Below are 23,245 nucleotides of genomic sequence, written 5' to 3'. Positions count from 1 at the left end.
TGCCGTGGCAGATTCTGTCTTTCGTTAAATTATTAGATCTCAATTAGGCTGAGTTTTTCCAATTAGCGCAGCAAGTTTTGCATGCAGTACTGCATGATCTAACAGGCTCTAACTCGGTTTCTACATCAGTCTTGACGGCGAGAGCACTGGAGTATAATACGACAAGATTTATAAAGAGGCGTGCACTGCTTAATGCTTTGGGTGCATTCTACATTTGCCACCATAAGAAATAGATTCCAGTCAGAACCTGGAGTACAAATCCATCATAATAAAGTTTATGCTCTCTCTCAGCAAAGTTCCCGTCAATTTTTCCACAGCTGTTTGGGACTGGCATAAAAACGACAAAAGTTGCACAAACTTTTCTGACATTTTGCCAGTTTTCTGCCACAAAGCTGCTTGATGAATCTGAGACATATTTCTGAATATATTCAAGTTACTTTTCATGTGGATAATATGGATTATATGATATATCTATCTATATATAGACACTATAAAAATAGAATTCACATGCAAATGTATTTGATGGATTGTCTGAGTGACATGTCTATGTTAAAAGCACTTTAACATCCACAAAAATGGGCTTATACCTTGTGAATACTAAAAGATCGCTGCAATGTAGAAACATGCAAATTTAACTAATTCTGACTGATGAATTAGGATTTATAGGAATACATTTAAGTGTAAAACACACTAAAGCTGTATAATTTACTGTATTATTATTATTTATTTCTATAGCACCATTGATTCCATGGTGCTGTACATGAGAAGGGGTTACATCAAAATTCAAATATCACTTGCAGTAAACAAAACTAAGAATGATAGACTGGTACAGAGGGAAGAGGACCCTGCCCTTGCGGGCTTACATTCTACAGCAGTATTTCTCAACTGCAGTCCTCAAGACCCACCAGCAGGTCAAGTTTTTGGGATATTCTTAGTATCGCAGAGGTGATAATTCCATTACTTGCTCAAACATTAATTCCATCACCTATGCAATGCTAAGGAAATCCTGAAAACATGACCTGTTGGTGGGTCTTGAGGACTGGAGTTGAGAAACACTGTTCTACAGGATTATGGGGAATGAACACAGTAGGTCAGGGGTTGCAGTAGTCCGATGGTGTTGAGGTGGCAGCGTGGTCATTACAGGTTGTAAGCTTTTTTGAAGAGATGGGTTTTCAGGTTCCGTTTGAAGGATCCAAATGTGGTGAATAACCGGACGTGTTGGGACACAAAATTCCAGATGATGGGGGATGTAACTGTATGTAACTATTCTTTACTAGTATAATGTTCTTCACTTGTCTAAAAGGAACCACTTATGGCTCTAGAAACTCTTGGTTGCCAATTAACGTGACCGCCTAGAGAAGTGCTCCTCCAACTGTGGGGTGCTGGATAATCGTTGATGAGGCACAGATGGGGAGGTAGTTTTCATAGATGGGATTATAAACTGCATAGTTCTTTCTCTGACAGCAGGGCTGTAACTAGTGTCTGATCTGGTCCTGCACCACTCCACTCCACTCCACTCCACCTGCACGTTGGTCCAATGTATATGCCCTTGTAGCCTTCTAAATCCTATAAGGACATACGAGTTGCTTCCCTCCATTGTATCGCAAAGTCCCCCACCCTGGGCCCCTTCCAGGTATGTATGTGCCCCATCCTGGTGTGTATACTAATCCTTGAATATATGTCTCCCATCTGGGCCAATCTTGATATGCAAATGTTTCTCACTAAATTAGAATATCATCCAAAAGTTAATTTATTTCAGTTCTTCAATACAGAAAGTGAATCTCATATATTATATAGTCATTACAAGCAGAGTGATCTATTTCAAGTGTTTATTTCTGTTAATGTTGATGATTATGGCTTACAGCCGATGAAAACCCGAAAGTCATTATCTAAGTATATTAGAATACTTCATAACACCAGTTTGAAAAGTGATTTTAAAATCCGAAACGTTGGCTTACTGAAATGTATATTCAGTAAATGCACTCAATACTTGGTCGGGGCTACTTTTGCATCAATTACTGCGTCAATGCGGCGTGGCTTGGAGGCGATCAGCCTGTGGCACTGCTGAGGTGGCATGGAAGCCTAGGTTGCTTTGATAGCAGCCTTCAGCTAGTCTGCCTTGTTGGGTCTGGTGGCTCTCATCTTCCTCTTGACAATACCCCATAGATTCTCTTGGGATTAAGGTCAGCGAGTTTGCTAGCCAATCAAGCACAATGATACTGTTGTTTTTATACCAGGTATTGGTACTTTTGGCCTTGTGGACAGGTGCCAAGTCCTGCTGGAAAATGAAATTTCCATCTCCAAAAAGCTTGTCGGCAGAAGGAATCATGAAGTGCTCTTAAATTTCCTGAGAGACAGCTGTGGTGACTTTCGTCTTGATAAAACACTGTGGACCTACACCAGCAGATGTCATGGCTCCCCAAACCATCACTGATTGTGGAAACTTCACACTAGACCTCATACAGCTTGGATTGTGTGCCTCTCCACTCTTCCTCTAGACTCTGGGACCTTGATATCCAAATGAAATGCAAATTTTTCTTTCATCTGAAAACAACACCTTGGACCACTGAGCAACAGTCCAGTTTTTTCTCCTTGGCCCAGGTAAGATGCTTTTGGCATTGTGTTTTGGTCATGAGTGGCTTGACAACACTGCAACACTTGTAGCCTATGTCCTGGATACGTCTGTGTGCGGTGGCTCTTGAAGCAGTGACTCCAGCAGCAGTCCACTCCTTGTGAATCTTCCCCAAATTTTTGAATGGCCTTTTCTTAACAATCTTTTCAAGGCTGCTGTTATCCCGGTTGCTTCTGCATCTTTTTCTGCTACCCTTTTCCTTCCACTCAAATTTCCATTAATATGTTTGGATACAGCACTCTGTGAACAGCCAGCTTCTTTATCAATGACCTTTTGTGGCTTACCCTCCATGTGGAGTGTATCAATTACTGCCTTCTGGACATCTCTCAAGTCAGCAGTCTTCCCCATGATTGTGGAGCCTAATGAAACAGACTAAGGGACCTTTTTAAATGCTTAGGAAGCCTTTTTCAGGTGTTTTTTGTTAATTATTCTAATTTACTGAGATAATGACTTTTGGGTTTTCATTGGCTGTAAGTCATAATCATCAACATAAACAGAAATAAACACTTGAAGTAGATCACTCTGTTTGTAATGACTCGATATAATATATGAGTTTCAATTTTTGTATTGAACTGAAATAAATTAACTTTTTGATGATATTCTAATTTAGTGAGAAGCACTTATATATGTCCCACATCTTGGGTCAATCCTGGTTTATATTTCACCAATCCAGGGCCCATCCTGATTTACAGTTGTGCTCAAAAGTTTACATACCCCGGCCAAATTAATGCTTTCTTGGCCTTTTTTTCAGAGAATATGAATGATAACACCAAAACTTTTTCTCAACTCATGGTTAGTGGTTGGGTGACACCATTTTTGTCAAACTACTGTGTTTTTTCTTTTAAATCATAATGACAACCCAAAACATCTAAATGACCCTGATCAAAAGTTCACATGCTCTGGTGACTTTGGCCTGATAACATGCACAGAAGTTGACACAAATGGGTTTGAATGGCTACTAAAAGTAACATTCTCACCTGTGACCTATTTTCTTGTAATCTATGTGTGTGCATAAAAGCTGAGTGAATTTCTGGGATCCAGACAGACTCTTGCATCTTTCATCCAGCTACTGACATTTCTGGATTGTGAGTCATGGGGAAAGCAAAAGAATTGTCAACGGTTCTATGGGAAAAGATAGTTGAACTGTATAAAACAGGAAAGGGATACAAAAAGATATCCAAGGAATTGATAATGCCAGTCAGCAGTGTTCAAACTGTGATTAGCAAATGGAAAATCAGGGGCTCTGTAAAAACAAAACCATGGTCAGGTAGGCCAATAAAAATGTCATCCATAACTGCCAGGAAAATTGTTCGGGATGCAGAGAAAAACTTACAAATAAAATCAGCTGAAATAAAGGACTCTATGAAAACGGTGTGGCCGTTTCAAGATGCACAATAAGGAGATACTTAAAGGGAACCTGTCACCCCGTTTTTTGAGATTGAGCTATAAATACTGTTAAATAGGGCCTGCGCTGTGTGTTCCTATAGTGTATGTAGTGTACCCCGATTCCCCATGTATGCTGAGAAATAACTTACCAAAGTCGCCGTTTTCGCCTGTCAATCAGGCTGGTCAGGTCGGGAGGGCGTGGTGACATCGCTGGTTCTTCCTCAGCTTTACGTTGGTGGCGTAGTGGTGAACAAGCAGCGCGCGATCTGCGCTGTCATCCCTTTCGTCGGTGGGGGCGGCCATCTTCCTGGGGCCGCGCGTGCGCAGATCGAGTGCTCTGCTGCACGGGGCTTCAGGAAAATGGCCGCGGGATGCCGCGCGTGCGCATTAGAGATCGCGGCGGCCATTTTCCCAAAGCCGAGTTTGCATCTCGGCTTTGGGAAAATGGCCGCCGCAATCTCTAATACGCACGCGCGGCATCCCGCGGCCATTTTCCTGAAACCCCGTGCAGCAGAGCACTCGATCTGCGCACGCGCGGCCCCAGGAAGATGGCCGCCCCCACCGACGAAAGGGATGACAGCGCAGATCGCGCGCTGTGTCTTCACCACTACGCCACTACGCCACCAACGTAAAGCTGAGGAAGAACCAGCGATGTCACCACGCCCTCCCGACCTGACCAGCCTGATTGACAGGCGAAAACGGCGACTTTGGTAAGTTATTTCTCAGCATACATGGGGAATCGGGGTACACTACATACACTATAGGAACACACAGCGCAGGCCCTATTTAACAGTATTTATAGCTCAATCTCAAAAAACGGGGTGACAGGTTCCCTTTAAAGAAAAATGGGCTGCATGGTCGAATTGCCAGAAGAAGGCCATTACTGCGCAAGTGCCAGAAAGTATCTTGCCTACAATATGCAAAACGGCACAAAGACAAGCCTCAGAACTTCTGGAACAAGGTAATTTGGAGTGATGGGACCAAAATTGAACTTTTTGGCCACAGTGTTACATTTGGAGAGAGGTCAACAAGGCCTTTGATGAAAGGAACACCATTTCTACTGTAAAGCCCAGAGGTGGATTGCTGATGTTTTGGGGATGTGTGGGCTACAAAGGCACAGGAAACTTGGTCAAAGTTAAAGGAAAGATGAATGCAGCACGTTATTAGCAAATAGTGGAGGCAAATTTGCACTTACCAGCCCAGAAGCTGCGCATGGGACGTACTTGGGCGTTACAATATGACAATGATCCAAAACACAAGATCAAGTCAACAAGTCATTGGCTACAGCAGAACAAAATGAAGGTTCTGGAGTGGCCATCTCAGTCTCCTGACCTCAATATCATTGAGTCACTCTGTGGACATCTCAAGCACTCAGTTCATGCTAGACAGCACAGGAACTTACAGGAACTGGTGACTTTTTGCCAAGCAGAGTGGGCAGCTTTACCATCTGAGAAAATAAAGAACTTCATCCACAACTACCACAAAAGACTTCAAGCTGTCATTGCTGTTAGAGGGGGCAATACACGGTATTAAGAAATGGGGTATGTGAACTTTTGATCAGAGTAATTTGGATGTTTTGGGTTGTCATTATGATTTAAAAAGAGAAAACACAGTAGTTTGACAATAAATGGCTTCACCCAACCACTAACCATGAGTGGAGAAAAAGTTTTGGCGTTATCATTCATATTCTCTGAAAAAAATGCCAAGAAAGCAAAAAATCTGCTGGGGTATGTAAACTTTTCAGCACAACTGTATATGTCCCCTATCCTTGTATTTATGTCCCCATCTCGTCCCATCCTGGCATATGTCCCCCATCTGGTCCCATCCTGGCATATATGTCCCATCCTAACCCCATCCAGGTTTTATATGCTTCTCATTGGTATAAATGTCCCCCATACTGGTATATATGTCCTTCATCCTGGGCCTACCCAGGTTTACATGTCCACTATCCTGTATATATGTCCCCCATCCTGGGTCCACCCTGGTTTATATGTCCCCCCATCCTGGTATATACTGTATGTCCCCATCCTGGGCCATTCCTGGTTTATCTGTATCCCAATCCAATATATATGTCCCCCATACTACATGTCCTCCCATCTGAGCCCTTCCTGGTATATATGTCCCTCATCCTGGTATATATGTCTCGCATCCTGGGCACATCGTGCTTTAATGTCCCCCGTTTTGCCGCTATTCTTTAACCCCTTAATGACCGCCGATAGGCCTTTTAACGGCGGCAGTTAAGGCTACTTAAACCACAGCGCCGTTAACGGTGCTGTGGAAAAAGTGAATAGCGCTCCCCAGAGTTGGATTTTCTCTGGGGTCTCGGTTGCCGAGGGTTGCCCCCCCCGATACTCACCTGTCTCCCCCAGTGCTCCTCGTGGCACCCGATGGGCGCCGCCATCTTGTTCCGGCCAAAAAATGGTGGGCGCATGCGCAGTGCGCCACCGGCCGGCACCCGGAAGATCTTTGGAGTCTCAGGTGCCAGAGGTAGCCGACACCCCAAAGAACATGATTGGGGTCGGTTTGTACTGAACCCTGTTTTGCGATCGCTGGTAATTAACTGTTTACCGGCGGCCGCAAAAAAAAGCGATGTGTCATTCTCTGTCCTCTGATGTGATCGCATATCAGAGGACAGAGAAATAGGGGGATTCGGGGACCCTGTTTACTTACCGGTGACCCTGGGTCCTCCTGCGTCCCCTCCGCCGGCTTCTTCATCCGGTAAGAAAATGGCGGCCATGATCTGCCGGCTGGCAGCTAAACGAGTTGGGCTAAAGCTAGGGTTAGGGTTGGGGCTAAAGTTAGGGTTAGGGCTAAAGTTAGGGCTAGGGTTGGGGCTAAAGTTAGGGCTAGGGTTGGGGCTAAAGTTAGGGCTAGGGTTAGAGCTAGGGTTAGGGCTAGGGTTGAGGCTAAAGTTAGGGCTAGGGTTGGGATTAGGGTTGATATTAGGGTTAGGGTTGGCATTAGTGTTACGTTTGGGATTAAGGTTAGGTTTGGGATTAGGGTTAGGGTTGTTTTGGGATTAGGGTTAGGTTTGAGGTTAGGGTTGAGATTAGGATTAGGGGTGTGTTGGATTTAGGGTTTTGATTAGGGTTATGGATAGGGTTGGGATTAGGGTTGTTTTGGGGTTAGGGTTGTGATTATCATTAGGGTTGTGATTAGGATTATGGATCGGGTTGGGATTAGGGTTATGGATGTGTTGGGGTTAGGGTTGGAGTTAGAATTGGGGGGTTTCCACTGTTTAGTTACATCAGGGGGGTCTCCAAACGCCACAGCCAATTTTGCGCTCAAAAAGTCAAATGGTGCTCCCTCCCTTCTGAGCTCTGCCGTGCGCCCAAACACTTGTTTACCCCCACATATGGGGCATCAGCGTACTCGGGATAAATTGGACAACAACTTTTGGGGTCCAATTTCTCCTGTTACCCTTGTGAAAAATCTTTTTTGTGGAAAAAAAATATTTTTTTATTTTCACGACTCTATATTATAAACGTCTGTTTAGCACTTGGGCATTTAAAGTTCTCACCACACATCTAGATAAGTTCCTTGGGGCGTCTAGTTTCCAAAATGGGGTCACTTGTGGGGGGGTTTCTACTGTTTAGGTACATCAGGGGCTCTGCAAACCCAACATAACGCCCACAGACCATTCTATCAAAGTCTGCATTCCAAAACGGCGCTCCTTCCCTTCCGATGCATATGGGGCATCAGCATACTCGAGATAAATTGGACAACAACTTTTGGAGTCCAATTTCTCCTGTTACCCTTGTGAAAGTAAAAATTTGGGGGTGAAAAGATCATTTTTGAGGAAAAAATATGATTTATTTTATTTTCATGGCTCTACATTATAAACTTCCGTGAAGCAGTTGGGGGTTCATAGTACTCACCACACATCTAGATAAGCTCTTTGGGGGTCTAGTTTCCAAAATGGGGTCACTTGTGGGGGTTTCTACTGTTTAGGTACATCGGGAGCTCTGTAAATGCAACATGACGCCCGCAGACCATCCAATCAAAGTCTGCATTCCAAGCGGCGCTCCTTCCCTTCCGAGCCCTGATGTGTGCCCAAACAGTGCCCCGCCACATATGGGGTATCATCATACTCAGGACAAACTGGTCAACAAATTTTGGGGTCCAATGTCTCCTGTTACCCTTGAGAAAGTAAAAAATTGCAGGCTAAAAAATCTTTTTTGAGGAAAAAAAGAAAGGATTTTTTATTTTCACGGCTCTACTTTATAAATTTCTGTGAAGCACTTGGGGGTTCAAAGTGCTCACCACACATCTAGATAAGTTCCTTAATGGGTCTATTTTCCAAAATTGGGTCACTTGTGGGGGGTTTCCACTGTTTCGGCACATCAGGGGCTCTCCAAACGCGACATGGCGTCCGATCTCAATTCCAGACAATTCTACATTGAAAAAGTAAAACGGCGCTCCTTCTTTTCCAAGCTCTGCGGTGCGCCCAAACAGTGGTGTACCCCTACATATGGGGTATCGGCATATTTAGGAGAAATTGCACAACAAAATTTATGGTTAAATTTCTATTTTTACACAAAAAAAATGGTTCTGAAGTAAAATGTTTGCAAAAAAAAGTTAAATGTTCATTATTTTCTTTCATATTGTTTCAGTTCCTGTGAAGCATGTAAAGCGTTAATAAACTACTTGAATGTGGTTTTGAGCACCTGGAGGGGTGCAGTTTTTAGAATGGTGTCACAATTGGTTATTTTCTATCATATAGACCCCTCAAAATGACTTCAAATGTGATGTGTAAAAAAAAAATGGTGTTGTAAAAAATGAGAAATTGCAGGTCAACTTTTAACTCTTATAACTCCCTAACAACAAAAAAATGTTGCTTCCAAAATTGTGCTGATGTAAAGTAGACATGTGGGAAATTTTATTTATTAACTATTTTTTGTGACATATCTCTCTGATTTAAGGGCATAAAAATACAAACTTGAAAATTGCAAAATTTTAAAAATTTGCACCATATTTCCGTTGTTTCATAAATAATCGCAAGTAATATCGAAGAAATGTCACCACTAACATGAAGTACAATATGTCACGAAAAAACAGTCTCAGAATCAGCGGGATCCGTTAAAGCGTTCCAGAGTTATAACCTCATAAAGTGACAGTGGTCAGAATTGTAAAAATTGGCTCGGTCATTAAGTACCAAATTGGCTCTGTCACTAAGGAGTTAACACATTAAAAAAAAACAATTCTGCTCTCATTTCCACAGCTCCCCAGTCAGGAGGCGTCCTCTTCTGAAACCAGCAGCAGACTTCTGTGAACCAGCAACAGGTAGTGAATGATGTCACTGCCATGTGCAGCCTCTGACTGACTCCCCGGCCTCTGATTGGATGGCTGCGTGTATTGCAGTGCAGTGATCCGGCAGCTCTCTGCGCTTCTAAAAACACTTCAGCTGAATGTGTGCAGGACGTACATCCAGCTGAAGTATGTTCTAACATTTGTAGATTGTGAGCCCTCGCGGGCAGGGTCCTCATTCCTCCTGTACCAGTTATGACTTGTATTGTTTAAGATTATTGTACTTGTTTTCATTATGTATACCCCTCCTCACATGTAAAGCGCCATGGAATTAATGGCGCTATAACAATAAATAATAATAATAATAATAATAATAACATCTGCGAGCCCCCTCCCACACGGGCAAGGTCACGACCTCTGCGACAGTGATCGTTACGCCCCTGCTTCCACCATACATGAAGAGGACCAGTCATTAACTTTGTCAGTGTGGTGAGTTTCTAGTAAAGTTTGTGAAGCCCTGTCCTACAGAGTCTATTCTGGATTGTATCCATTTTTGACCCTAGTTTACATGTTTTTCTTTGTTGTTTTTTTCTTTATGTATAACCTGTTGTTTGTATTTAAAAAAAACAAACACTTAAAACCAGCTTGTGGAACGTATCTTTTATGATTTGTAGATGATAGATTTAAAGAGGTAGTCAAGCCTCTTAACAACGAGAATGGGTGGCCTTAAAAATAATAAAATCACTCCTATTCACCTGCTGTCACACCCCTAGATCTACCGCTGGCCACTCCAGTAGTTTGCAGTTGGACAGGAAGAGATGACATCCTGAATTTCAGTAATCTGACTGGTCTGTGATTGGCTGCAGTGGTCAGTTGACAGGAACTTGTCATCATCCGAGGCACATCCAGTAATGCATTGTTCCAGTCATCTGAACACTCCAGCTAATCATGGGCCTCATCAATCAGATATTGAGTAAAAGGATGCTATCACTTCCAATCTAAACCCCTATTGAGAAAAGAAAGCTTTTTTTTTTTTAAATATGGTAGCTATAAAAACTTTACTGAAACAATACCACATTTTCAAGACACTAGTGTAGTCTATGTAAGCTTAGTATATATGACTTTGTGCCTTTGCTTTGACATTATTCTTCTTAAGGCCTCCTTAATGATGTTTTGCACACAATGGGAAACACTTTACATGATAAATGAGTATTTACTAACCGTTTTCTATGGAGAGGGGCAGCGTTACGTTCAGTCCTGAGGTTGTGTGAGGTGCTCTGTACAATTATTTGTTTTGTCTCTCTAGATACAGTAGGTTTGCAGGTAGATGTTCTAAATTTGAGCCTGTTCCTTGTCTGTTCCTGACATGATTTTGGAGTTGATCTCGTGTACTGATCGTCCATTCTTCTCCCATCTGTCATCTGTGACAATAAGCATTTCTGTTCTCTCCTGTGAAGATATGTACGTTGTCCAGTTTGTATAAGTAATGCAAAGAAATTGATCCACAAAAATGGTGGCACCTAAGTGTGGCAGGGCATAGACTGGTCAGTTTTGAAAGACAATGTGATGTATATGATAATTATTTATCATAATTATAATGTTTAAGGGGGAAGTGGAAGAAAAACATGTTTGTCAAATGAATGTTGGCCTCACACATATCTTATGTCTATGGCCATATTTAAAGTACAGCCATTAATGAAGAACATGATATCTAGGGTTGAGGCAATGGTTTAATTTCCACCATGTCTACGTGCCGTTTGCCGTCAGTCCAGTACATGGTGGTTAATAGTAAGTTATATAAAATTGTACATATAGTCAGGATGTATTCGCACATCGAAGGTATCTCTAGGGCTTCTTTCATCTGTCAGATGCCAACATAGTGTTACTCATTAGTGTGGCCTGCACATCTTTCCTTCACCTCTAAGCATTGTTAGTATTAAATTGCTATCAAGGGGGCCTATAAGCGATCTATGTCTGCAGACCTGAGTTAAGAACATTTTTTTTTACATTGCAAAGCTGGTATTTTGAATATCAGTGAAAGAAACTCACCAGTGATCAGAACCAAGCAAAGTGATAGCTAATGTAGTTACAGTTTCAAGATCTTACCAAACAGCGCCCCCTACCTGAGTTTCCTGGATCTGCCGGATAGTTGTGACCACTGGGACCCCTACAGATGCCAAGAATGGGAATGTCTTATCTTAGTCTTGCATGACCCTGAGCCTTTTACTTCTTTGGGACTGGCGTTATGGGACTTTGGGATCCCCAAAGTCTAGCATTTGAACCCTTAGCAATTATACATTTGTAACCTAATTTGTGGACAGGTGGGAAAATACCTTTTTTAATTAATGCCAATCAATGAATTACAAGTCCTTGTAGAGCTTAAAGCAGTGTGGATACTAATCGTTTGTCTCTGAGAGTCCACGAACGATTACAAGAGGAAAATAAATTCAGACGGGTCCTAATTCTTTCATTTATCATTTTCTTTAAAGAGCTCTTGGTTGCTCTTTCTATCCTCCGCCAGCAGTTAATTATATCTCAGATGTCAAGAGTGATTAATACAGTGCAGAATTCAATTCTCCAAGATGATTACAGAACAGCCTCTCTCATTCGTAGACTTGTGATTTCAGGCTCCATTTTAAAATCCATCTCCTGCAAGTTACATAGTCTGTAAGCGATAGCTGATACACTGCACAATATGCCAACACATATATAATGATATGTATAATAGCTGATCCAAATATTTGTGAATATCATGATGATCTTTTGATATCCAATCTCTTTATATATAGAAAATGTAATCCTATTTTTTAGTGTTATGAGATTATTATGTAGGGTTTTAAAGGGTACCTATACTTTTATATAACTTTTCAGATTAAGCTATGATTTGTACATGAAAACTAACTATATTTCTGTTAAATAAATTATTTGTAGTCTGCATTTTCCTCCAGTTTCAACTCTGCATGCTCTATTTCCAATTTTCAATTAACTCCCAGCTAGTGGGTGGAGGCTAGCTTCTATGATGTCTCCTAGTCACAAAGACAGACATAAAGAAGTTTTCCTGGGCTTCTTTCCTTTACTTTCCGTTTTAGTTAATTGATTCTCATTAACTAACCTGCTCTGACTGTTTTTTCTCTTTTTTATTCTATTCTTGCCTTTTTCACATATTTTTTTCTCTTTACCCTCTTTGATGGGAAAGATTTTGTACAGTTCATCTCTCTATTGGGGGAACCTACTCTATTGAAGATGGATGCAGATGGACGTTTACACAGGCCAATGAGTACTGTCCCCATACAGTATCATGTAAACTGCAGCATATGCCTTCTTAACACGGGGTGATGCTCTGCCAGTAATGATGATTTTAATGCTGGTATAAATTATCCAGTCAACCAAACAACAAGCGTCAGGTGATCACAGCATATTTACATGGGTTGATTTGTTAACAAGTGTTCTTAGGCTACGTTCACACTAGCGTTTCCCGTTTTGCGTCATGTTTGCGTCGGGCGACGCAGCGGCGACGCATGCTTCATGCGCCCCTATATTTAACATGGGGACGCATGCGTCTTTTTGTGCTGCGTTGTGCGACGCATGCGTCTTTTTTGCCGCAAGCGTCGGACCAAGAAAACGCAACAAGTTGCATTTTTCTTGCGTCCAAATTTCGGCAAAAAACCACGCATGCGTCGCAAAAGCAGCGTTTTTGCGTGCGTTTTGGTGCGTTTTAGCGTGCGTTGTGTCGCCGACGCAGCGGCGCACAACGCTAATGTGAACGTAGCCTTACATATGCTCATTCACTGATTTTTGGTCCATTTAAGTGCACTATTAGAGAGCACACAGACAGAAGCAGATGCACTTAGGACATTATACATCAGTACTGAGCAGTGTAGCTATGAATCCTGCACTGGGATAAGCTCAATGAAACTTCAGCTCCATCTGTGTTTCTATGACTCTGCTTATTTTCCATTTCTCAGTAACATATTACAAAGTTTTTTTGCTTGTTCTATTGATTTATGCAAAGTTTGTCGATAGTATAGGGACAATTTAATAACCCTTTTCCACTGCTATTAGCTATCAATCTCTCCATGTAGGGACTCAACCTCAGGTATTTGCTTGGTAGAACAACAAAGGATTGCTAAATAGAAGAGAATAGACTTGGCATCACTTCTTTTACGTTTTTTTTTTCAGTCTGGCCACTTCATTGGGTCTTCTTCAGGTATCAGTGATTTCTTGTCACACTCAAAAAATGAACCTAGCTCACTAGTGTTTCAGATCGGAACTTCATAAGTGTTTGGTCAGTGTATCATTATTTAACATCAGAGTTGATGAGACATTTTTGCAATTTCTCATCTAGATTGGCCTCACCCTTTAACAACTTAAATCAATAGTCAGCAGAATCAGTCTCAGCAAGATGAAACATGTCTGGACATATTCAGAGACATATGTATGAATTATGAGAATACATTAAGGTGGTCCCTGATTTCCCTATCACTTCTATCAAACATGAAAATCTGACAGTGCACAGATTATACACAGATGGCATTATCACGCCCTACAGACGTGTCTATCGGGTGGACCCACTGGACCGCAAATACAGCGGTTACTGATACCAGGAAGGGAGAACCAGACCAGGAAAGCAGGTTCAAACGCTTTATTGTACAGTAATACAAACACTAGGGGAGACACCCCAAAGGAAGGCCACAGGGCCACAACACCAGAAAACCTCTAAGGAGACCAAGGCTTGGAGTGACCCCTATACAGGGATTTCCCCTAGACCACCAATAGAGGGTCCGATGAGGGAGACTCCTGTGTTAAACCGACCTAGGAGGTAGGAAGAAATGAATAAACAAAACAGGGCTGAATGTGGAACTTGGAAGCAGGAAGAAGACTGCAGGGAACCACACAGGATACTGGACTCAGGATGCTGTGGAGACCAGACTCGATCCTAGGGAAAAAAGGAACACAGAGTAAGACAGGCAAATTGGACTGATAAGCCTAGCAGGATAAGACCTGGAGCAGCAACTTCAGGATAATAGAAGTTGCCCAGGCGGCGTCCAGGAGTGACTGAGATCCTTATATACCTCCAGCCTCCAGGTGATAGGCCGGGAGGAGGGGCAGTGAGTAGGGAGGGGCTGACCCTTTAAGAAGCCAGAGAGCTCAACTGACCGCCCCCTATGCACTCCATAGGAGAGGGAGAGAAAGGAGGAAGTGCAGCAGACATGGGAGCAAGGACCCGGGCAGCATGTCTGCAGGGACGGACCCCGGAGCGCCGGCGGACGACCGGAGCGTGACCCTGCTGGCTAAGGACAGGACCAGAAGAGGTAAGAGCAGGCGGGGAAGAGAAAGAAGGCGCCCCGGACTGCGAGGTGGTGACAGGCATACAAGTGCTGTCAGATTTTTTTCATGGACACATAGACTTGCATAGGCTCGATCATAATCGGACATGCCTGTGTTTTGTTGCAGATCACTGACGTGATCTGCCCCATAGACTATTAGGTGTATGGTCCCATCCATGAAAACCAAGTAGCGATCTAAAGTCTGAATGATCTCTTATTCACCTCTTTTTGCAATTAAATGTGTCATGTGATTTAAAACAAATACTATTCCTCCTAAACGGCTGTCTTGATTTTTTTTTTCTTTATATTTTCTGACATTTCTTCCTTTTTTTTAGTATTCTCCGCTTTCCTTTTTTTTCCTGTTGTTTTCCTCTCTTCACCCTGTGTGATGGAAAAGATTTTGTACAGTTTTCCTTTTTACTAGGGAGTATTCAGAAATGTATTTTGCAAAGGACAGTTTCACTTGACATAACCGTGCATTTGTATGTTCATAAAATGGGAGACACGTACGCTAAATGGGTATCTGTTTGACATACGTTTGTACATGTTTCTTTTTGCAGGATAAAAAGTGTACTTAAAGGGAACCTGTCACCCCGTTTTTTCAGATTGAGATATAAATACTGTTAAATAGGGCCTGCGCTGTGCGTTACTATAGTGTATGTAGTAGTGTACCCTGATTCCCCACCTATGCTGAGAAATACATTACCAAAGTCGCCGTTTTCGCCTGTCAATCAGGCTGGTCAGGTCGGGTGGGTGTGGTGACATCGCTCTTTTCTTCCCCAGCTTTCCGTTGATGGCGTAGTCGTGTGCGCATGTCCAAGTTCCGAATTCCATGCGCGCACGTGAAGAAACAGCGCGCGATCTGCGCTGTTATCCCTTTCATCGGTGGGGGCGGCCATCTTCCTGGGGCCGCGCGTGCGCAGATGGAGTGCTCTGCTGCACGGGGCTTCAGGAAAATGGCCGTGGGATGCCGCGCGTGCGCAGAAGAGATCGCGGCGGCCATTTTCCCAAAGCCGAGATGCAAACTCGGCCGCCGCGATCTCTTCTGCGCACGCACGGCATCCCGCGGCCATTTTCCTGAAGCCCCGTGCAGCCGAGCACTCCATCTGCGCACGCACGGCCCCAGGAAGATGGCCGCCCCCACCGATGAAAGGGATAACAGCGCAGATCGCGCGCTGTTTCTTCACGTGCGCGCAGGGAATTCGGAACTCTGGACATGCGCACACCACTACGCCACCAACGGAAAGCTGGGGAAGAAAAGAGCGATGTCACCACGCCCACCCGACCTGACCAGCCTGATTGACAGGCGAAAACGGCGACTTTGGTAATGTATTTCTCAGCATAGGTGGGGAATCAGGGTACACTACATACACTATAGTAACGCACAGCGCAGGCCCTATTTAACAGTATTTATATCTCAATCTGAAAAAACGAGGTGACAGGTTCCCTTTAACAAAAAAATGGATGAAAAATTGAACAGTTTTTAATAACACTGTGGTGTTTGGAAGACAGAGAACAACATATTACATTACATTTGCATGTATTCTTTCATCCATTTTTTTTAATTAGTCACATGATCTCTAGACTTCCCTCACCCTCATCCGGTAAGCTGTAAAAAAATAAATAAATAAATAAAAAATGGGTATAAAAAAATGCATATGGATATTAGGTATATTTAAAAAAAGCACACACATACTTGCTTACATACACATATCCTTGCATCTGTTTGTATTGGTTTTACAGCTAATCCATTTTTTTTGTTTTCAATAAAATAAGAAGTGTAGCTGTAAAAAACAAATACAAAAACATGGTGTGATACAGGGCTTATCCCACAAATGTTACTGTTTTCTGGAAGGACATTACTGGTTTATGGTGGAGGTCAGCACAGAGGATAGTTGAGTATTTTTAATCTTAATAGGTCTAATTCTAATATTTCTGAGATTACTCTCAACATGTTGGGCATTTCTTCGGCAGGCAAATGTTCTCCGACCTCTGCAGCACCCACTCCCATGTAGGCTTGATTGACATGTCTTTGGTGGGAAAAGTGAAAGATGCAGGAGGCTTTAGAAATGTTAATCTTGCTATATGACAAGAAACAACCAGTAATTTCCTTACAGGAAAGGAGTTGTCAAACGTTCTTTTTCTATGGAATGTTTAATGACTGCTGCTATACATCGATATGTCCTGAAATGTATCTCTAGACACAACATAGTGGGTATAGTGGTAGTGGCTATTGTCCTTCAATTTACCTATCTTGTTTAACTTTATCATATGACCATTTGACCAATGCTATAATACATCAACAATGAAGTCACTGGACAAGGTCTTCAAATTGAGGAACATTTCGCAGGCGACAAAGACATGGCTCTTACATAGTTTGGTCTTTTCTGTGGTAACATATGGATGCGAAACCTGGACGATAAGAAACTAGACAGATGAAGAATCGACACCTTTGAAATGTGGTGCTAGAGAAGGATGTTATCAATACCATGGATGGCAAGAACAAATAAATCAATTTTAGAACAAATCAATCCAGACTTGTCACTAGTAGCAAAGATCATCAATCAATGACTTCCCTGTTTTGGACACATCATACAAAGACCGCAATCACTGGACATCATTGTCAGAAGAATAGAAGGAACACGGCGGAGAGGAACACTAGTAACCTGATGGCTTGATACTAACAAGATAACGGTGGAGAAGACCCTAATGGACCTATCTAGCCTTGCACAAGATCGATCTTCCTATACAGCGTTCTTCCATGAAGTCTCCATGGCTCGAGATTCAGCTGAAGGCTGTAAAAAAAATATTAAATATTTGTTAGACCCCGAATGCTAAGGCAGCTTACCGTTCCCTCATACATAATTGTGCTGATCAGGGGGTAGCCTCTATTGACAGTGATTAGAGTGATCTCTAGTCCCAAAAATTGTAATATACAGCTGTCATTTGCTTCTGAAGTGCAGGCACATAGAATTACTGTTTTTTTGTTTCACTCTGTGGACTATTGCAAAAGGATAAGGCAGTGTTCACATGGTTAGTAATGATTCGTTAGAATGGATCCAGCAGTAATCCATTGGCAAAAAAGTTTTTAAAAAACTGATCTCTATTGGACCTCTTATTTTAACATTGAAGTCTATGGAAAACGGATCCGTTAATTAGCCATTCATTTTTCTTTCATTTGTAAAAGATCCATTTTTTGCTTACTGTTTCCGTTATAAATGGAAGAAAATGAATACCTAAATAACGGAAAAAAATGTGACATGTGAACATAACTTAAGATCAAGTTTGGTCCATAAGTTTTTGTATGTGCTGTCGTTATCTGTAAATTAAGAGTAAAAATATACAGAGCTGCCAAAATTGTAAAAGCTTTGGAATTTAGGGAAAGGATTCTGAATTGTAATCTTTAGATAACAGGGAGCCAGTGACATAGGTGAGGGACATGTTAGAAAAGGGGTCAACTGAGATTAGTTTGACGCAAAGTTGAGGGCACTATACTGTAGATCACTAGTACCATGGTATTGAAGATACAAAAGGCATAATTCCCACCATCACCATTCTGTACCCATCAGCAAATCCCTACATTTTAACATTATTGTATCTACCATGTTAGGTCACTGAGACCTCGTAAATAAAACCTATTACTTAACTCAGTCACGCTAGCTACTAAAACCACTAATGATACACGTTCTTATCTCTGCTTTCTCTAGTCACCTTCCACGACAGCCACTTTGGAGGTTGTCTTCCCTGTCCTAATAGGGGACAGGAACACAAAGTTTAAATACCCCTCCCCTTCCTGCAACCACCAGTGTTTTCCAGTCCCCTATGGGGCATGAAGAGGATCTGAATGGGCTGCCTCTGGTAGTCCCCCGGTTTCCTCCTCCCTTGCCACGTTCCGGTGCGGTCCGTGGTCGGGGCTTGCTGGGGGAGGGTGGCGCGCTTCTCGGCGCTGTGCGCCTCACTTCCAGTGGAATGCGCATCACTTCTGGCCTCTTCCTGTGTGTTCTACGTGGAGTTCACGTGCACGCCAGCCGGCAGTTTTCCAGCTGGCAGTATTACCGGGGTGTTCTAGGAAGGATTCCCCCCAATTGGGCCAGGATTGGAGGAGGAGCACAGATGATGCTGACCCACAATCCCCTTTAAAGATCCATGTGGGGGAGACACCAGGTAAGGCCTGTCTGGTGCTGACTGTGGACGGACATGGACGGTGACAAACCCCCTTGCTCTGCTTTTGCAGAACCCAGCGTACCCCCTCCTACTGTAAGTAGCAGGTGTTGGCCCGGCTATCCTATAGACATGCTTACAAGTGGCTTAGTGAACCCTTTTTCTCTCTTATAGAGAGAAAAGGTCTCTGACCCTAGAAGGACAAGCCGCAAGTGTAAAGTGTGCAGCCAAACTCTCATCTATATATGGGAAAAAGCTCTGCCAGTCTTGTATAGATGAGGTCCTACGCACTGAGCAGCCCTCTCTTCTGGATAGCATAAGATCACTCATTAAACAAGAGGTCCAGTCTTCTTCTGAGTCGGACTCTATTGGGGCCGTTTTCCTCCTCTTAGGAGGAGGTGGTTGAGGCACCGGAATATGGGAGAGGGTAGCCTCTCCCATATTCCGGTGCCTCAACCACCTCCTCCTAAGAGGAGGAAAACGGCCCCAATAGAGTCCGACTCAGACTCTGGGGAGATTCAATCCTCGGGTTCGGGGGACATTTGGGAGAATGAGGGCTCCACTTCCACCACCACCCCTAAATCAGAAAACAAGAAATATTACTTTTTATTCTGAGGATATGGGTGACCTAGTCAGTATAGTAAGAGGCACCATGGGGGTGGAGGATGAGGAAATTAAGCTTATGGTACAGGATGAGATGTTTGAGGGTCTAAAGCCCAAATATCAAAAAGGATTTCCTGTACATAAAAATATACAGAATCTAATTCTACACAAATGGGGCCTCCCTGAAAAAGGTCTTAGTATCCTCTCAGAACTAAAAAACTGTTTTCCCTTGGACGGAGATAACTCCTTATGGGAGACCCCAAAAGTGGATGTACAAGTGTCCAGGGTAACTAAAAAAACAGCCCTTCCCTTTGAAGACTCTTCCCAGCTCAAGGATCCAATGGATCGAAAGATAGGGAGCTTAAAAAAGTCCTGGGACACCTCCACAAATTTACTAAAGACTAACATAGCCTCCACATGCGTGGCCAGGTCTCTGTTCATTAGGGTCCTACCCTTTGGCATCTCTTTGGCTCCACGGGTTTTTACAAAAATTATGGCGGAAGTAATGATCTTCATCCGTCGCCAGGTAATATACATTGTCCCATATTTGGACGACTTTCTCATCATGGCACCATCTACCCCCTGTCTGGAGGTGGACGTAACAAAGACCCTGGAGATATTATGTTTCCTAGGCTGAATCCCGAATCTAGAAAAGTCAGAGATCCATCCCTCCTCAAGGAGAAAGTTTCTGGGGTTTCTCCTGGACTCGAAAGAAAGGACATCATTTCTACCCAGGGATCATCAGAGCGACCTTGTCCGCAAAATAACCAGATTCAGGGACCAGCGAGCACCGACCCTCAGGGAATCTATGTCCGTTCTAGGATCCCTTACCGCATGCATCCAAGCAGTTTACTGGGCTCAGGCTCACTCGCGAACCCTTCAAACCTATGTGCTTCTACATTCCAGGGAACAACATATTCCATTATCTCAAAGAATTTTTCTCCCCGGCCACGGAAAATCGGCCTTGAGGTGGTGGTTAGATTACCAAAATTTTCAGAGTGGGGTCAGCTGGGATCAGCTTCCCCTGAAGACACTCCGCTCAAATGCCAGAAGACGAGGCTGGGGTGCAGTGGTAGAGGGTTACCACTTTCAGGGACGATGGGCATCAAGCATCAGCAGCAGTTCCTCGAACCTAAGAGAACTAAAGGCTGTGGAAAAATCCCTAAAAGTGTCATCTGCGCTGACCAAGATCACCATGTTCGTATATACTCGGACAACATGACCACAGTGGCCTACCTGCGACACCAGGGAGGAACGAAGTATGCCGGTCTGAAAGAAATGGCAACAAGAATTTTTTTCTGGGCAGAGAAAAACCTTCTGTCAGTCACGGCGGTACATCTAAGAGGGTTAGACAATACTCAAGCGGACTTCCTCAGCCGGAAAGACATACATCCAGGAGAGTGGTGCCTCAACCAAACAGTGTTCATGTCCCTAACCTCGAGATGGGGAACTCCAGAGGTGGACCTGTTTGCCAACAAACAAAATGCGAAGGCGTAGACATTTTTCTCCCTTTATCGCACGCATGGGGCGCAGGGAATAAATGCGTTCTCACAACCGTGGAGGTTCAACCTCGCGTATGCTTTTCCACCCATCTCCATGCTGGCAAGGACACTACAAAAAATCAGAACAGACTGGGTCACCACAATCCTAATCGCTCCACTGTGGCCAGGGAGGAGCTGGTACAATGCCCTATTGGACATGACTCTAGAAGGTCCCTGGCTTCTACCTCAAAAAGTCAACCTCCTTCACCGAGGTCCCCTACTGCATCCGGACCTACACAAACTGAACCTGGCCAGAATTTTAAGAGCCAAAGGACTCTAGGATAAAGTAATCCAAAGCCTACAAAAAAGCAGAAAGCCAGTAACCAATGCCATCTATGCCAAGGTCTGGAAAAGGTTTACTTCCTGGTGCTCCCCAGAAACCCCAGACCCCTTCCATCCCAATATAGCACAGGTCTTAGACTTTTTACAGAGAGGTTTAGAAATGGGCCTTACCTCTAGCACACTCAAAGTGCAAGTATCGGCCCCTATCACCTTTTTTGATCTAGACTTAGCCGGCCACCGCTGGATCAAGCGCTTCATGACATCAGCATCCAGGATTCGTCCTAGACTCCGTAGTAAGATGCCGCCTTGGGACATCAATATCGTTCTTAACAGTCTAACCCAAGATCCGTTTGATCCCCTGGAATCTATGACCATAAAAAACTTAACCCTTAAAACAGTTTTCTTAGTCACAATCACTACGGCTAGACGTGTAGGAGAGTTACAGGCCCTGTCCACACAGGAACCTTATCTGAAGTTCACTACGGATAGCATTATACTGAGACTAGATCAGTCCTTCCTACCTAAAGTAGTCTCAAATTTTCATAGGGATCAGGACATTGTGCTGCCCTCATTCTGCCCAAACCCCTCCAACCCCAAGGAAGAGACCTTCCACACCCTTGATGTCCGCAGGGTGGTTCTATCTTATGTATGACAGACTGAAGCCTGGCGAATTGACCAAAATTTATTCATCCAGTTCTCCGGACGGACCAAAGGCAAGAAGGTGGCAAAGAACACGATCGCGAATTGGATCAAACAATCTATTTGCCTGGCTTACTCATCACAGAAACTTGATCCACCTGCTTCACTGAAGGCACATTCTACCCGGGCAATGGCAACATCATGGGCAGAGAGGGGGGAATGCCTCATCAGAGCAGATATGCAAAGCTGCCACTTGGTCGTCCGTCCACATGTTCACCAAACATTACCTGCTAATTTTCAATAGGGATTTAACATTTGGCAGACGAGTTCTGCAGGCTGTGATCCCTCCCTAGAGAAATTAGCTGTTGCTACTACTCCGAAGTGGCTGTTGTGGAAGGTGACTAGAGAAAATAGAATTAGGCTTACCAGTAATTCGGTTTCTAGGAACCTTCCACGACCGCACCAATTTCCCTCCCTATCTAATGTTTATTTATTGAAAGATTCCTGCACTTTTGTGGTAATTATACATGCTACTGTGTCCAGGAAAACACTGGTGGCTGCAGGAAGGGGAGGGGTATTTAACCTTTTTATGTTCCTGTCCCCTATTAGGGCGGGGAAGACAACCTCTGAAGTGGCTGTCGTGGAAGGTTCCTAGTAATCAAATTACCGGTAAGCCTAATTATATTTTCAAAGTTCTCTGTATTTCCATAGCCGTGCTTCATGTTATTGTCAGTCTGGGGATGATGCATTTCTGTGTGCCAGAAGGGCAGCACGGTGGCTCAGTGGTTAGCACAGAAGCCTTGCAGCGCTGGAGTCCTGGGTTCAAATCCCACCAAGGACAATATCTGCAAAGAGTTTGTATGTTGTCTCCGTGTTTGCGTGGGTTTCCTCCAGGTTCTCTGGTTTCCTCCCACATTCCAAAGACATACTGATAGGGAATTTAGTTTGTTAGCCCCAATGGGGACAGTGATGATAATGTCTGTAAAGCGCTGCGGAATATGTTAGCGCTATATAAAAATAATAATTATTATTATAAGGTTGAGGTTAAGGTGTATTGTCTCAGTTTTCAGCGAAGACAAGGAAAGCAGTAAACCCTAAGCTTGTCAAATGAACGTTTACTGTTAGGCTGGAGTGACACTAGCGTATGGCATACGATGTGAGAGCATCGGATGTGATATGCTATTGACCCTCGGCTCCTGCTCTGCTGCGAGCGGGAGCCAAGAATCAGTGCACCGTGCTCCGAGCCTCTCGGAGAGGATCAGAGCACAGCTGTGGAGCAGGCGGGAGAAATTAAATTTCTCCATCTCCTCCACTGCCAGTGTCGGCGTATATTGCACCGCACTCAGATGATATCGGCATGAGAAAATAATCGCAGATCTGAGCTGCCCCATAAATTATCTCTGGGCCGAGAGAATAAAATAAGAGTA

General features: G+C 43.5%; 1 protein-coding gene across 1 annotated transcript in view; it reads left to right on the top strand.

Moving 5' to 3' along the window:
• The window catches only part of PPM1E (protein phosphatase, Mg2+/Mn2+ dependent 1E), a 314,700-nt gene that overhangs the window by 266,113 nt on the left and 25,342 nt on the right, over nt 1-23,245 (top strand). The gene's annotated exons all lie outside the window — the stretch shown is intronic.

This window comes from Ranitomeya imitator, chromosome 3 (assembly GCF_032444005.1).
Source record: "Ranitomeya imitator isolate aRanImi1 chromosome 3, aRanImi1.pri, whole genome shotgun sequence".
In the NCBI taxonomy this organism is placed as follows: Eukaryota; Metazoa; Chordata; class Amphibia; order Anura; family Dendrobatidae; genus Ranitomeya; species Ranitomeya imitator.
The sequence above is the reverse complement of the archived record's forward strand: the minus strand, read 5'-3'. Positions and strand labels throughout refer to the sequence as shown.